This window comes from Danio rerio, chromosome 18, assembly GCF_052040795.2.
Source record: "Danio rerio strain M-AB ecotype USA chromosome 18, GRCz13ab, whole genome shotgun sequence".
NCBI classification, from domain to species: Eukaryota; Metazoa; Chordata; class Actinopteri; order Cypriniformes; family Danionidae; genus Danio; species Danio rerio.
The window spans coordinates 46,307,310-46,320,000 of NC_141038.1; the positions used below are offsets into that span (position 1 = coordinate 46,307,310).

Sequence of the window (12,691 nt, forward strand, 5' to 3'; positions counted from 1 at the left end):
TACGCAGTGATAAGCAACTTGGTAGTTTACACCAAACGAAACACGATAGAAATGTAAATACATCTACTCAGAAGCACAGAACAGTGCACATGGTTAATACATATTAAACCTCTTCAACATTTTTTCAAATGTACAAGCTGAGTCACAGGTCAATTTTTTTTTAAGATCTGAGGTAAACTATCTGCTGCTGCTTTCAGTAGTATGGCAATAAATGTCATGTAAAATGGCATTCAAACTCACATTATTAGCCTTTTTTATCCTGTTGTTCAGCTGCAAGAAATAGAAGCTGTTTTTAAAATATAAATTTCAGGTGTTGGTGGGACAAAAACTTATTTTTAATATGGCAAATATTCCTTCTGTCACTTAGGCTGTATAGTCAGGCAAGCTCCTGTTGGTGTCATCAATCTGGCAACCTGTCCTTGCGTGTGTTTTGAACCAGGTGTGCAATACCTAGTTCAACCACTGGGTGTCAAACTTACATTCTGCACCTACAGAGCAAATTATCGTTGTACAATGACTTGCCTAATTACCCAAATTTGCCTAATTAACCTAGTTAAGCCCTTAAATGTCATTTACTAGTATCTTGAAAGTATCTTGAAAAATATCTAGTAAAATATGTTGTGCTGTCATCATGGCAAATGTATTAGAAATGGGTTATTAAAACTATTATGTTTAGAAATGTGTTAAAAACAGAAATTGGGGATATATGGGGAGGCTAATAATTGTGACTTCAACTGTACACACTCCAGACACAGCATGAATACACATAGTAAAGCAAGCTGTCACTCTTTCCTCTGTACCGCATAAAAAGCTTTTAACTGAATAGGGGATATCAATAATTTAGCTTAATACCATTCTGTGTAAAACTCCCTTATGCATTTATGCATGCATTAATGTAATGATGCCAGCTGAGGCTTTTTTTTTTAACTATTTGTCTTTGTGTCTAGTATCTGTCTCTCTTTTGCAAATAAACAGGACAGTTTCTGTGTTATCGTTTCACTAATCATTTACAGCGTAAGTTCCGTCGAGCCTAACAGCCGCATGTTTCCTCTGACGCTGACAGGTGGCCTGGTATCTCGTATCAGGATGATTTCATTGACTGTTAGGGCAAGTTTAGACAAATAATGTGTTTGTTCTGTTTTTCCTCAGCCTAACCGAAACCATGACAGTGTCCTTGTTGGTGTTGCAAGAGGGACAGAGAGAGCGTTAGTGAGCGACGACCTTGCCTTCTAGACTTGAATCAGTCTGTTTATACTGTGTTGTTGCCATTGACATCTTTTGAGTTTCTAGTGAGAACCATAACTATCATAAACCAAAATTTCTGCTAAATATGGCTTTAATAATAATAATAATAATTTTAATAATAATAATAATAATAATAATATTAATAATAATAATAATAATCCAACTGTGGCATTATTTTATTACTATTTTAATGTATTATATTATAGGATGGTAAGTTTTTAATGTTCATTTATTCATTCATTTTCTTTAAGTTCCTTATTTATTTGACTTATTGACTTACTTATTTATCAGAGGCCGCCACAGTGGAATGAACCACCAACTATGTTTTATGCAGTGGATGCCCTTCCAGCTGCAACCCTTGGAAACATTTATAATGTTACAAAAGGCTAAATTATATTCAAAAATGTATCTAAATAAAAGATTTTGGTCAAACGTGATAAACTATTGTTAATACAACGTTAAAAACTGTTGTGAACCATTGATTATGAATTTTTACCTAATAAATTAGTAATTAGCTGAATTTATCAGGTATGAATGACATAGTTGGGATTTGGTAGGATTAATGATGTAGAATAGAATCATGCTGAACATGTAGTAGTAATAGTAGTAGTAGAAGAGGGGGGGGGGGGGGGGTGACACGATGGCAGCCACATTTTGACACTGGCTGATTGGTGGAGAGGAGACAGAGTAATGTAGCTAATTATGATATCGGGTTGGTTAGAAGGTCATGATGGACTGAGGCCGGTGGACAAATTTGGCCAGGATGCCAGGGTTAAACCCCTACTCTTTTTCAAAGGACATCCCGGGATTTTTAACGACCACAGAGAGTCAGGACTAAGGTTTAACGTCTAATACGAAAACGGTGCTCACTGAGCAGTATAGTGTCCCCATGACTATACTGGGGTGTTAGGACCCATACAGACCTCAGGTTGACTGCCCCCTGCTGGTCTCATGTACTAATGTATATCTTAATAATACTTAGCAATTCTTACTATTAGCTAGTGGCTTATTACCTATTTCAATGAAAGTATTACCGTCATCTCCTAAATGAAAAAATAAATGTATAAATACATTTTAAGAATAAATTAATATGTCCACTCAATGGCCACTTTATAAGGTACACCATACTAGTACCAGGTTGGACCCCCTTTTGCCTTCAGAACTGCCTTACTCCTTCGTGGCACAGATTCAACAAGGTACTGGACATATTCCTCAGAGATTTTAGTCCATATTGACATAATTGCATTGAGGTGAATCTCCTGTTCCACCATATACAAAGAGCAGTTTTCCTTTGATATCTGGCATCAACAAGGCATTTGCGCCCACAGAACTGCCACCCACTGTATATTTTCTGTTTTTTGGACCATTCTCTGTAAACCCTAGAGATGGTTGTGCATGAAAATCCCAGTAGATTAGCAATTTCTGAAATACTCTGACCAGCCCAATCTGGCACCAACAACCATGCCATGTTTCAAGTCACTTGAATCACCTTTCTTCCCCGTTCTGATGCTTAGTTTGAACAGCAGCAGATCATCTTGACCATGTCTACATGCCTAAATGCATTCAGTTGTTTCCTTGTGATTGACTGATCAGAAATTTGCAATACCGAGCAGTTGGACAGGACAGTTTAATAAAGTGGCCGGTGTGTGTGTATTGTGAAAAATACACCATTCTAGTCAATATCTTAGTCTAAAAATAAATTCCATCGATTTGGTTGTTTTGCTTGATGCAACAACCATTTAAAGTTTGTGCTGCATCCATTGACCTTTTTTAAAGAGTGCAATATTGCTTGCCAAAGAGCAGATTCAAAGCATGAATGTGTGTATTACATCATCTATCTTGCTCCTGGATCGTGGATATAAAAATGTATTGGAAGAGCTGGCAGGCCAAGCTGCGAAAGACGAATCTGTGTGTAAAAAAAGAGTGATGGAGAAGACAGCGCGCAGAACACAGGTACGCTGATGCATCCCCTTGACATTTTCACAACGCCTTCAAACCACTCTCAGGGGGAAGCCGCGTGGGCCCTCGCACTTCTTCCTACACCGCACTGGACTTGTGCCATGTGGGGTTGGAGCCATTGTCAGATATGGATGAAAGCAACATATGGTTGTGTAATCAATGCCTTCTTTAGATGAGGGCAGTGTCATTCGACTTGGCGCCCGTTTTGATAATGCCCTCGGCCAGATATTTTGAAGTTATGCAAGTGTAGCTCCTTCCTGCTTAATGGAGATGAACTGTTTGCTTAGCCTCTGCTATAAAAAAGAGAAACATGTAGCATATCACCACTTAAGTTTGACCAAAATGTTGTGTAATCTTTTACTTTAAGCCACAAAACCTGCTAATATATTTTGAATTGGAAACCATATTTCATATATGTTAATCATTTTCATCTCCGTTTATTCTCCCAGAGCTGGTAGAGTTGGGATTGGTGCAGTTAGGGTGCATTTATGATGTGTACCAAACTGTTTGACAAACATAATAAGCAGAATCATTCCTATGTAGGGCGCTCAGGTAAATACACACCCTCCATCAAACAGATGGTAGATGGTCTATCAGGAAAAGGCATATTCTGGGGAAATGTGTGCAAAGTTTGAGCGATAATGGATAAAGGGCGTAGAGCAGAGCATGAGTGAAAGCTGAAGTGCTGACCATCTGTTGCAGCAGGTTTCGGCTGAAGGTAAATATTAGCTCAGGCTGACACAGTAGATGAAGGAAGCTGGTAAAACAGGAATCAAGAAGCCATGTATATAGACAGTGCTAAACACCCCTAGCATGTCTGCAGAATATTGCGGACACGCTCGAAAACAAACACTCTAGGATGAGTTGTACGTGCATGGCTGGCTGTAGGATTCATTACATTCTCCTCATTGATTTTAGAGTCTTGAAATCCACCATAGCAGTGTCTTCTCCATTTTTAGATTCTAACTTGATACAGCGTTGTAATGTACCCTCAGCATGAGCGGGGTGTGCTGGCAGGCACCGTATCATCACTCTCTAGCACATAAGCATATTAGTCTCCTCACCGAAGTTGAGCTCTTCTTTTTTTTTTCCCCCACTGAAGGACCTGGATTGCTATTAGATTACCCATACACAATGGGGCGTATTTTGTAGACTCACTAAACAAGCCTTTCTGCGGTTTTCTTAATGAGATGGGCCGAATGCCATCGTTTTTTTTTTTTTTTTTTTTCGGAGGCCTGAAGCAGGTCCAGTGTTGTGCCTTGTGCCTGGGGAGAGATGCAGATCCGGTCAGGCTGCCGTCCCAGAGAATGGTGGCTCTGTTTGGAGCGTGCCTGATGCTGCGTCTTACGGGAGGCATCTTAGTTGCACCCCCACCCCAGTCGCATGATCTGTGTGTGATTGAATAAGATGCCATTTACACACGTGTGTTTTCATTTTAACATTCTCATGCAGAATTGGTTATAAGGTTCTAGCAAAACAAATTATGTCAAAACTGCACATGCTGTAACGCATGATATGTGACCATTCACACGATTTGGATGCAACATGATATTGACAGGCGGATCGGTGCAGTGGTCGCAGTAATGCGGTCGATGTACCAGTCCGTTGTGGTAAAGGAAGAGTTGAGCTGAAAGGCAAAGCATTCAATTTACTGGTCAATCTACGTTCCTACTCTTACCTATAGTCATGAGCTTTGGGTCATGACTGAAAGGACAAGATCTCCGATACAAGCACTCCACATCGAGAAAAGTCAGCTGAGGTGGCTCGGGCATCTGTTTCGGATGCTTACCTACAGAGGTGTTCCAGGCATGTCCCACAGGGAGACGGTCTCTTGGAAGACCCAGGACATGCTGGAGGGGGACTATGTATCTTGGCTGACCTGGGAACGCCTTGGGATCCCAAGGGAAGAGCTGGAGGAAGTGTTTGGGGTTCTCTCCTGAGACTGCTGCCCCTGCGGCCTGGCCCTGGAAAAGCAGATGAAAATGAACGAATGAATAAATGAACACGATTTGGACATGCCCATATTTTGTAGACATCTGTACTTTGCAGTCTTCCACTTGTGCACTAGTCCCATGATAAGGGCTTGATGAATCTGGAAACAATGCTCAGTAGTCCAAAACATCAGTCAGTGATTGTTGATACCTATACCTTTAAAAAAATAAATAATAAAATAAAAAATAATTAGTCCATCCAAACTGAAGCACAACATCAGAATTTCTAAACTACTTTGGGGTCTTTAGCATTTTCAAAATGCTCAGTTTGTGCGAATCAGAGATGTTGTCGGATGTTGGTATAAAGATCAGCTTGAAAAAAGCATTAAACCATTCTAAAACAAAACTGCAATTATTTGAACACCACCTACATCAGATTGTGTTTCTGCAGTGAGAATAGCAGAAAGCTGCAGTAGTTACCTGCTAATTTGATTACTTACAAGTTCCCAGTACTGGGTTGCGGCTGGAATGGAATCCGCTGCGTAAAACATATGCCGGAATAGTTGGTGGTTCATTCCACTGTGATAACCCTTGATAAATAAGTTACTATGCCAAAGAAAATGAATGAATGAATGAATGAATGAATGAATTGCTTATAAGTTAACCTTCAACCCCCTGGAATGTTGTTTAACCGCCTGCAAAAGATGAATCGGATTGAAACTTGATAACATAATTAAAAACGTAAGGTAAATTTTGCAAAGTTCAGCAATCTGCTTCTTAGCGCTGAGTTGATATTTGATCATCATTGGCACCTGAAGGGTTCGGAGAATATTGCCTCTGAGGTGTGTATATCATCTATGGTGGTTTGCATGAGCTTATTCTCTAACAACGTCTTATAGACTTGCTCAGGGTATTTTAGGCTTTAGTGCACTATATGTACTTTATTAATTTCTTTCTTTTTTGCTTGTTTTTTCCTTCTTTTGTTCTTTTTTGGAGGTCCCTGGTCAGTGGTTAGGCAACCAAAACAAAGTCAGCCCTACAGCGGACCCTCCGGTTGGAAAACCACATATATCCTTGACCTCCACCAACATGCTTGGAGCCTTGCTTCTGTGCTGAAAGTTGAGGGACTTTACATTATGTTGGACTTACTTAATGGTCTTTCTCATAGGGTGCTTTCACACCTGCCTTATTTAGTTCGATTGAATCGCACTAGAGTTCGTTTCCCCTTTTGGTACTGTTTGTTTGGGCAGGTGAGAATGCAGCAATCGCACTCTAGTGCACACCAAAAGTGGACCAAATAAGCGTACCGAGACCTGCTTGAAGAGGTGATCTCGGTACGCTTTCAAACGAACCCTGGAGCGGTTCGTTTGTGGTGAGAATATGATCCGTACTAAAACAGGTCCAACCGCAAAAAGTACTGCGCGTTTTGGACTAATTCAGCTGCCGTAGGCCGATGCGCTGTGGATTATGGGATATGGAGGAAAAATATTTGTTGACAGCGCTTTACCAACAGAGAGAGAGAGAGGGGAAAACATTACCTAATGGATCGTTGGTAATATTTCCGCAAGATGACCATGTCGCAGTTTAGCGAAATTAATGCACGTCTCCTCCTGAAGTGACGAGCGATGCATTGAACACTGTTTTTCAGCCGCGGCCGCGCTATATTTTCGTAATGTATAGTTTGTCTAAAGCAGGGATACAATCAGTCAGCGCAGTCGTCCCTCCAGAGTAAAAGGTTTTGTTTACCTGCGGGAGTTCACTGGCATTTACCCGCACGTGGATTCTGACCAATCAATAAGCAGTTTAGGAAATATGTTCAACAACATCTGGCCAATGAAAGATGTGGATTTTGTCAGATGACTGCATTTTAGTTCGTTTCAACTGGTACGGACCAAAGCAATGTATCATTTATTATCCTTGGTCCGGATTAAATTAAGCGAATTACAGATGTGAAAGCACCCGATGGGTGGATTAAACATGTATTGCAGCAATATGATTAACTGAGATCACCATAAACAATGGAACTTCGCAAGGCTTTAACCTCTTCTGACTTGTTCATATGTGCTTAAAAGTTATTTGCTTGTCCGCATTTTGAGTTTCTGCATGTAGTCCAGTTAAGAGGCCTGGGAAAGGAGGTAGAACGCAAGTTGTCTGAAACCATACTCTTGGGTGTCTGTGTCAGATCCACTGGATGATACTTTAAGACCTTGGGATTTGTTCTGCGGTGTGTTACTTCACTTTCATCGTTACTCAGATATCTGTAAGCGATCATCTTACTCAGCTTTTTGTGTGTGTTTGTGCTTTTGAGGCCACATTGTGCAAGCAATAACTTTATCTCATAGTCTGTTTGTCCTTGCTTCTGTTCCATAGCAACTTAACTTGTTCCATTGTGCAGCCAAAGTGTTTAAATTCTCAAATTGTCTTTCTGATTGCCGTGCATTGTTCGATTTTGTTTGTGCAGGCTATAATTACTCTCTATCTCCTACTTTCTTTGGAAGACCCTTCAACCCTGAGGTGGAAGAAGAGGAGGTGGAAAAGGGGTCAGGGGGCGCCCAGAGGCTTTTGGTTTCTCTGTGTGAGGATTTGGGTTCTGGAGCCGTATAATTACCCCTCTCACACAGCTCCCCTAAAAGCAAAGGCTGATCTTTATTTGTGGTGGTCTAAGTGGATGACTCAGAGGAGGGAGTTAGCAGGCCATAGTCTTCCATCTGCTTCTACTATTCCTCTATAAGCAATCTCTCTATGCAGTTAAAGTGAACTAGGCCTCTATTTCAGACCCTTTCCCCTCCCTATTTTTTTTTTCTAACTGATGTTGGCAAGCTGTAAGTTCTATTGGTGCTTCACTAAGCATTTCCTCTGTTTCAACCCTGTCACAGTAGCAAGTGCAGGTGGAAACAGGGTCAAACCGAGGGGTACAAGGACACAGGTGTTCCCCAAGGTGGCTTTGGAGAGGTTGCCAGCCGTCTTTCTGTCAAACTCGATTAGTCAATCAATCTGTCGTTTCAGAGTGCCTGCTGATGGGTCTATACACTGTGGTCAAAAATATCTCATCCGTGCAGGCCTGGATAAATGAGAAATGAAAGGTTTGCTGTGCATCTGTTAAAAAAACTGACACATCACCAGCTGGTTCCTTCTTTTATGAGTGGTGATTGCTAAGGCTAACATCACATTTGATGATCGTATATACTGTAGGGTTAGAGGGTCTTTTGTGACTTGGACTAGAAAGTAACCACCTACAGAATTCTAGTATTTTGATACCTTTTTATGTGTTTGAAAAGTTTGAAAAGCTAGCAAGGTAAAAAGCTGAAGTCATTGTAATTTTAACTTTGGTCTTGCAAAACACAGGCAAGAAATTCTACCCTTCAAAATCAATATGAGAAGGATGAAACTTAAAAAAAAAAAGTTTCTATTCAAGGTCAGTGCTATGTGTTCTCAGAAATCATGAGTGTTTTGATTAGAGATTTGTGCACTAGCGACCTTGACTTGTCTTTTTTTTATGTCCTACAAATACGCCTCCCAACCTAACCTTGCCTATATTTTTTGTTCATAATATGAGCACATTGTACCTGCTTCTCCTGTTCTATCTTTAAATATTTGGCTAGTTTCAATCCCATGAGATCCATTTTAGTTTTAGACTATCAGAAGTTTAGCTTCTAAGTGTTGATCTTAGCGTTTGAACACTTGCCCATACTTGTTGAAAAACCGTGACTGATGTTACACACACAGTCCTGCACTCAAACCAGTTTTTCAACTTTCCGTAAAATAGCCCGTCAGTACGAAACTGATCCCTGATCAGCAACTTACCTTGAACTTGTCAAAACTGCCTGCTATGGTGTCATTTTCTGCATGTACCATTTAAATCTTTGATGTATATCTACATCCAAATGCATATGAGGAAATATAAGAAAAGAGGTAAAAAAAATATGACTTTTAATATAATTTTTTTTTAGTCAATCTAACAATAAATGAATAACTAATCTAAATATATATATATTGTAAAGTAGCAATGTAATTGTGCCTTTTTTTGCTCAAGGTCACGAAACCCTGTAGATCGTAGAAGGAGAATTTAAAGAGCCCATATTATGGGTTTTTGAAAATTCCCCTCCATGTAGTGTGTAACACAGCTCTAAGTGAAGTGAAGTATCCAGCTAAGGCTTAAATCTGTAAGAATACAGTGTTTAAAACTGTTGATTCATCTATAAAAGAGTCGACTCATAGTGCTTCGAACGAGTCGCCTTGATACCGACTCATTAGGTGTTTCGCCATGACGTACGAACGAAACCAAGTTATTCACGTGCACGCGCAAACCCGGGAGATTTCAAACCTGAGGCCCCGCCCTCTGACGCAGAAACCCAGACACATACACACACCCACAAACACACACACACACACAAACATGCCGGTTGATTGAAGTCACACTGCAGATGGATATATTGAGTCTCTAGCCAAAGATGAAACCTCAGCATTATAACCAAGCAGTTGGAAACTTCTGGAAGCTACATGCTACAAAGAATACTTCATCTGAGTTTGTTAAAGGAAGGATCAGTAAAGAGTAACTGATGGACGTCAGGATGGGTTTCTTCCATTTCTCAAGTGTAAGTACGTGCGGTTAAAGTTGTTGCCTCGTTTACTCTAGCTTGCAAATGTATTTAGTTGTGATTTGTTACTTGTAACCGCGTGTACTGTATCAGGTTAACTGGATATATTATCTTATCGCGTGCAAAGTCACGTTAAAAACGCGACGCGTGCTGCTTTGTTATTGGAGCTCCGTGCTAGAGTTCTGCTCCCGCGATTTATTCGGAAATTTATTCCCGCGCCGCAGAAATCTGGCGCGGGGACAGCCGCGGGAATAAATTTCCGAATAAATCGCGGGAGCGGTCGGTAACGGGTTAAATTTGGGACGGGAGCGGGCTGTCTAGCAATATCACGGATATTGCTATGCGAATTAGAAAGAGAGAGTCTGCTTGGTATGAGAGAGCGTATGAGAGAGAGCGAGAGAGAGCGAACGAACGAACGAACGAGCTCTGTGTGCTTTGTGCTGTGTGTATGTGTCTATACAGACAGCTTGGCTGTCTGGACTGTATACTGGGTGATTTTTGGTTGTGTTCTCCGCTCTAGCGGGACCGGGCGCGGCGGGCAGAAAACGGAGCGGGTTCTCAGGCTAAAACCTGGCGGGTGCGGGCGGAAGTGGGAGCGTTGTCATCCGGAGGTGTGTGTGTGTTTTTGTGTGTGTGTGGTATGGCGAGTACACGACTGTCTCCTTCGTTCGGTTATCCGTGGCACTATCCACTCGCCATAGTGTGGCAGCTAAAATTCACGCCTACACTATCGAGCGTGTATGAACTGTGATTACTTTTTAAATTGCTGATTAGCTATTGGCCATTTCCCTCTCTGACTGAAGGCAGTCGACCAATCGCGATAGACTGTCATCGGTCCAATCAGCGCAGATTAGCTCCGCGCTAAGGAGGGGTTTGGGAACAAATGAATCACTGGACGATTCATACAGGAGTCGCTGGGATAATTAGGTAAAAATAAATGCAGATTATAAGACCATGAAAGTGTTTTTTGACCTTGCATGCATATTAGACTGTTGTTGGAGACCCTTACAACCAAGATATGACCCTATTTCATGTATAATATGGGCTCTTTAATACTGATATTTCAACAAACATCCCATTGTTTACTATACAAATTCATTGTCACAGGGTTGACAGGTTGACAAAAGTTAGACAAGCCATTAAAAGATAGGACTTTACCACTTACTGAAGAGATGAGGTAATATATTTAGCAAGTATGTATACTTTTAAGAAGGACGCAAATGGCACCCATTTGGACTAAAGACGCAGATTTTCCAGTTTGCCTCTGTTTTACTTTTCCCCTGCAGTACTTCCAACTTTTATGAGTGGCGTGATTAAGCGCAGTAGTTCAGAGTTACTTCCTCTTAGCTAAGGTCTCTCCGTAGGAGGTAATTACCTCTTTTGCCAGTCATAAATATAAGAGAGAGGGAGAGGGGGTGGTGAAGGTATGTGGTTTAGTACTGTGTATGTTTGTGCAGGCAGCAAGGCCAACAGGACAGCACCTGACGGCGAGGAGATATACATCTACTCAGGGTCTCTTACGACAGGTTTGTTAAAGACAACAGAAGTCAGGAACCCTCCAGGGACGCATTTGCCTCAGAGTTAGTCACGGGTCAGGAAATCTTCTGTTATGAATGGCCTCTGTAGAGTTAAAGTGTTCGTGGATGCAGTACTATTCCTCAGGAAGCATAACATGGTTGAAACGTAAGAAGAGCCGGTTGTCTTGTCAGGTGTTGAGGAAGTGAAGACAAAGAAAATATGAATGAAAACCAGGGGTTGAAGTAAAGGGGGGGTAGTTAAACAAAAGTATGAGTAATAGCATGTGCAAGAAAGCGAGACTTGAAGAAAAGGAAGGGCATGAAGGAGGGGGGTTCGGGTGTTGACACATCATTCTCAGCTGGCGGGGGTAAAAGAAGGTCAGCGTGGAGACAAAAGACCGGGGCCTGCTTAAAGCAGACGCATTTGACTGCGGGGCATACCATGTTCAGGGTTATCTACATAGATAAACCCTCTATTGTTTTAACTGAGGGCAATGGAAGCATCCCTTACATGACAGATACCTTCAAACTCCTGAAAGCCATCGCGGGGGAAAAAATAGAAAAGCCATTCGTTTACTACTAATTGCCTGCCTGGTTTATTGTAGCTTAATTCAAGTGGCATCATTGTGGGCACACTCAGACTGGATCCCACATTGTTTCCATTAATAGGTGCTTGAGGCTGTCACCGAGATGTTTACCAATGAGAAATAATTAGGATGGAGTGGTGTGGGAGGGTTGGCAGCCAGGATCAGAGTCAGGGGGGATCTACCGTCATTACACATGCAGGGAAAGTCTACATCCGGAGCTCTTGAAGACCTAATGCTGCCTGTAAACACGGCGGCTGCACTTATAATTAGTTCTGTTTGTCAAAGAAGGCAGCGTTTGAAGTGCTCTTGTTGAGTTGGCGCACTTGCTGTTTTGATGCGCCCGGTTTTAGCGTAAAAGTCAGGGATGATGTAACGAGTCGTTGCAACTTCAGCAAGGGTTGTCAGTTTTCACAATATATTATTGAGTACCTTTTGAGTACACTCTTGGGAATAAAAGTGCAAGAGCTGTCACTGGGTGACATGGTGGCTCAGTGGTTAGCACTGTCACCTCACAACAAGGAGGTCGCTGGTTTGAGTCCCAGCTGGGTCAGTTGGCATTTCTGTGGGGAGTTTGCATGTTCTCCCCCATGTTGGCATGGGTTTCAATTCAATTCACCTTTATTTCGATAGCGCTTTGACACAATCTACATAGTAAAAGCAGCTTCACATATTATAGTAAATTGAAACCAATTCAGTCCAGTTTTCAGAGTTTAAGTTTAGTTTAGCTCAGTTCAGTGTGGTTTATTAATCCTAACTTAGAGTCCAAACACTAAGGAGCAAATGCGATTTCCTTCAGCAGAATTTGGCCATTTGAATAACTAAAAATGAAAACATAATACTATTAATTACAACAA

At 41.4% G+C, this 12,691-nt stretch overlaps 1 protein-coding gene across 32 annotated transcripts in view; it reads left to right on the forward strand.

The window, feature by feature from the left end:
* The window catches only part of nectin1b (nectin cell adhesion molecule 1b), a 527,810-nt gene that overhangs the window by 222,871 nt on the left and 292,248 nt on the right, over window positions 1-12,691 (forward strand).